The 4,060-nt window shown below is 35.9% G+C and overlaps 1 long non-coding RNA gene across 1 annotated transcript in view; it reads left to right on the top strand.

The window, feature by feature from the left end:
• Nucleotides 1-3,660, top strand: part of LOC107684950 (uncharacterized) — a 7,474-nt gene extending 3,814 nt beyond the window's left edge. Inside the window, exons 2-3 of the long non-coding RNA XR_001633907.1 lie at nucleotides 3,451-3,523; nucleotides 3,616-3,660. This is a non-coding gene — a long non-coding RNA (uncharacterized LOC107684950). The remainder of the gene's footprint in view (nucleotides 1-3,450; nucleotides 3,524-3,615) is intronic.
• Nucleotides 3,661-4,060: the final 400 nt, after the last annotated feature.

Raw genomic sequence — 4,060 nt, 5'->3', positions numbered from 1 at the left:
TAAAAGTATTAATTTATAAAATGCCCCCCCCCCCCCCAAAAAATATTGATTCCAAGCTTTTGAATGGTAGAGTGTATAATGTTACAAAAGCTTTTTATTTCAGATGAATGCTAATCTTTCTATTCATCAAAGAATCCTGAAAAAAATGTACTCAAAGTGTTTTAAATATTGATAATAATAATAAAACGTTTCTTGAGCAGCAAATCAGCATATTAGAATGATTTCTGAAGGATGATGTGACTCTGGAGTAATGATGCTGAAAATTCAGCTTTGATCACAGGAATAAATTACATTTTTAAAATATATTCAAATAGAAAGCAGTGTTTTTAAATAGTAAAAATATTTCACAGTATTACTGCTTTTGCTGTATTTTGTATCAAATAAATGCAGGCTTGGTGAGCAGAAGAGAATTCTTTAAAAAAAACATTAAAAATATTACTGTTCAAAATCTTTTGACTGGTAGTGTATATTAAAATGTTTAATAATTCATTCAAATTAATTGAACACTTTTAAATAGACTGCAGCAATAATATTTTGCCACACATTATTTTGTTTAGTTCAGAATCGTGGGAGAATCGTGATCTCTATTTGAGACAAAAAAAATCGTGATTCCCAAATTATCCAGAATCGTGCAGCTCTAGCTAAATCTGCAAATAAGCTGTGATGCAGCGACTACCAATGGGAGAAAAGAAAGTGGTCCGCTACCTAATACAGCTGGATATGGAAGAAGACAAATAATAAGAACTAATGAAGAAAAAGAATAACAGAAGAAAAATAAAATAATAATGAATAATTTAATAATAATAGTACTAAATAATACATGTAAATAATTATAAATTGTATAATAATAAAATAACAAGTTGTATAATTATTATGTATAATAAATAAAAATAATAATAATTGAGTTTTTCAAAATATAAAACCGATTAATAATTAAAAATAATTAATATTAATAAGCTCAAACTTTTATGTTGAGTGTGTGGCTGTTTAGCATCTCATATACTAAATGTTCACCAGCGATAACAACCTCTTTTGCTAAAAGCATTGCAACAAGAAGGTTTAGTTGAACCCAAAGTATATTTATTGACAGCTGGATATATGCAGATATCAGAAATGGTACAATGGAAGGCACAGCAGGTGAATAAATCAGATAAGAAAACACAATACAGCAGGTGTGGAAGATGGTGCACTCTTAAAAATAAAGGTGCTTCACAATGCCATAGAAGAACCTTTTTGTCTAAATGGTTCCATAAAGAACCTTTAACATCTGAAGAACCTTTCTGTTTCACAAAAGGTTCTTTGTGGTGTAAGTAGGTTCTTCAGATTATAAAAAGGCAATAAAGAGATGTGTATTTAAAGAACCTTTGACTGAATGGTTCTTTGTGGAACCAAAAATGGTTCTTCTATGGCATCGCTTGAAGAACCTTTTGAAGCACCTTTATTTTTAAGAGTGTGGGATGAACAGGGAAGTAATTAAGCTGATAAACTGAGGCAGGTAAACCAAAAGCATTGAGTGTGAAGTGCTCCAATAAACAGTCCAGTGCCGTAGTGACCAGGGGAGAGACAGAGAATACTGGAGATTCAGATGTGAGTGTAGTGACTTGAGGTGAGTATTGGAGATCGCTGGAGACTCATAGCTGAGTATTGGAGATCATTGGAGACTTGGAGGAGAGAATAGGAGATCACTGGAGACTTAGCGGTGAGTATAGGAGATCAATGGAGACTCACAGGTGAGTATAGGAGATCGCTGGAGACTTGAGGTGAGTGTAGGAGATCACTGGAGACTTATTGGTGAGTATAGGAGATTACTGGAGACTTGAAGGTGAGTATAGGAGATCGCTGGAGACTCAGCAGTGAGTATAGGAGATCTCTGGAGACTCACAGGTGAGTGTAGGAGATCGCTGGAGACTTAAAGGTGAGTGCATAGGAGATCGCTGGAGACTTGAGGTGAGTATTGGAGATCGCTGGAGACTTGAGGTGAGTATTGGAGATCGCTGGAGACTCATAGCTGAGTATTGGAGATCATTGGAGACTTGGAGGAGAGAATAGGAGATCACTGGAGACTTAGCGGTGAGTATAGGAGATTACTGGAGACTTGAAGGTGAGTATAGGAGATCGCTGGAGACTTGAGGTGAGTATTGGAGATCGCTGGAGACTAGAAGGAGAGTATAGGAGATCGCTGGAGACTTGAGGTGAGTATTGGAGACCGCTGGAGACTAAGCGGTGAGTATAGGAGATCGCTGGAGACTAAGCAGTGAGTATAGGAGATCGCTGGAGACTTGTGGTGAGTATTGGAGATCGCTGGAGACTAGAAGGCGAGTATAGGAGATTGCTGGAGACTCACAGGTGAGTACAGGAGATTGCTAGAGACTTGACGGTGAATATAGAAGATCGCTGGAGACTTGAAGAAGAGTATAGGAGATTGCTGGAGACTCAGAGATGAGTATAGGAGATCGCTGGAGATTTGAAAGATAGTATTAGAGATCACTGGAGATTTAAAAGTGAGTGTAGGAAATCACTGGAGACAGAGGTGAGTATAGGAGATCACTGGAGACTTGCAATGGAACAGGTAAGACTTCAATGAAGGTAAAATCACTTGAGGATCCTTTACAGACACGGAGCGGTCTGAGAGTCCATAAGGGTGACCAGACAATGGCTGCTTCTCAAATGGAAGGACACTTCCTTATAAGGCTGCATATCTAAGATGCCACATCATCAAGCTCCATCAAAGGATGTCAATGTCAAGGATCCTTAGTAGGCAGTCTAATTTACAATGGAAGCCTGTGTTGCGTTGTAAGAAACGTTAAAATTCACACCGTTTCAAAATTATAACCATAAAACATATACATTATATGTGTTAACATACAACTTTTTGATAAAATGGTTACTAACTGTGTATGAGCAACGTTATATTCATTTTTAACTGCTGTGATGATGATGTAAATCTGGTAATTATTGCATGACACGTGTGGATACTAGAAATGAACTGTTTGTTTACAAAGAGAAGACTATCCTTTTTACGTTACGTGCACTTACTACAGTATAATACCAGTAAATAATGCATAACTGCTTGCAACTAACTCTAAAAAGCCCTAATCCTATAGTAAGTACATGTTGTTAATTAATATTACTCAGTACTTAAATGTACAGTTACACTTGTAACAAGAACACTGTAAAATAAAGTGTGACCAAAAAATCCACTACAGTAATTACAATCATAGATACACGTTACATTATCAGAAGTTCATCCTAGAAGAGCAGTCCCTCACATAAAGGACAACTTAAATAACACATTTTTGTATAGAAAAACCGATAAAATAGTTTTAACAAAAATATGCGCTTTTAAATCTTCTGTAATTATGTACTCCATAGATGTCTTTTGTAAATTAATTTCTGTAAACACATTCTTATAGAATTAACGTCTTTATTATTTGTCTGGTGTCTTAACAGGGACCTGAGCAGTGCTGAGATTCTCCAGGATCAATACTTACAGTCTGCTTGGAAGACAAACAGCAGTATACCGGTAAAGTAATAATGGATTTTAAGGGTTAGCTCACCCTAAAATGATAACTGTTTATATACATAACACTATATGTTGTTATTGTGTGTGTTCAGCTGTGGACACTGGACAGCTCCATCAGCGATGAGAACAGGCCGTTGAGAGCATGCTGCTGGAGGAACAGTATCCTTCACTCTTTACACGTCACACTGATTAATTCTCATTTTGTTCATGTTTGGTTTCACGTCCCATAATGATAAATGGATGTGATAATTCATCAAAAGCATGTGGTTGTTTTTCTTAAAAGAAAAGGTATTATTTTGCCAGTAAAAAAGCATGGATCAATGAGAAGGCTAAAGTCAAAAAGTGAACTCCCTTCTTTTATCCGTTTATGTTCGTGAATATGTAAACACCTACACAACCGTTCAAAAGTTTGGTGTATGTAAGATTTTTCTAACACTAATAATCCAGCAAGAACACACAAAATGTATCAAAAATGATTGTAAAGACTTTTTTACATTGTTACAGGTGTTTTGTTTTTGAAGTAAATGCTGAAAATTC

Source organism: Sinocyclocheilus anshuiensis, unplaced genomic scaffold (genome assembly GCF_001515605.1).
Source record: "Sinocyclocheilus anshuiensis isolate Anshui unplaced genomic scaffold, SAMN03320099.WGS_v1.1 scaffold49, whole genome shotgun sequence".
Classification (NCBI taxonomy): Eukaryota; Metazoa; Chordata; class Actinopteri; order Cypriniformes; family Cyprinidae; genus Sinocyclocheilus; species Sinocyclocheilus anshuiensis.
This window is presented reverse-complemented; position numbering and strand designations above follow the sequence as displayed.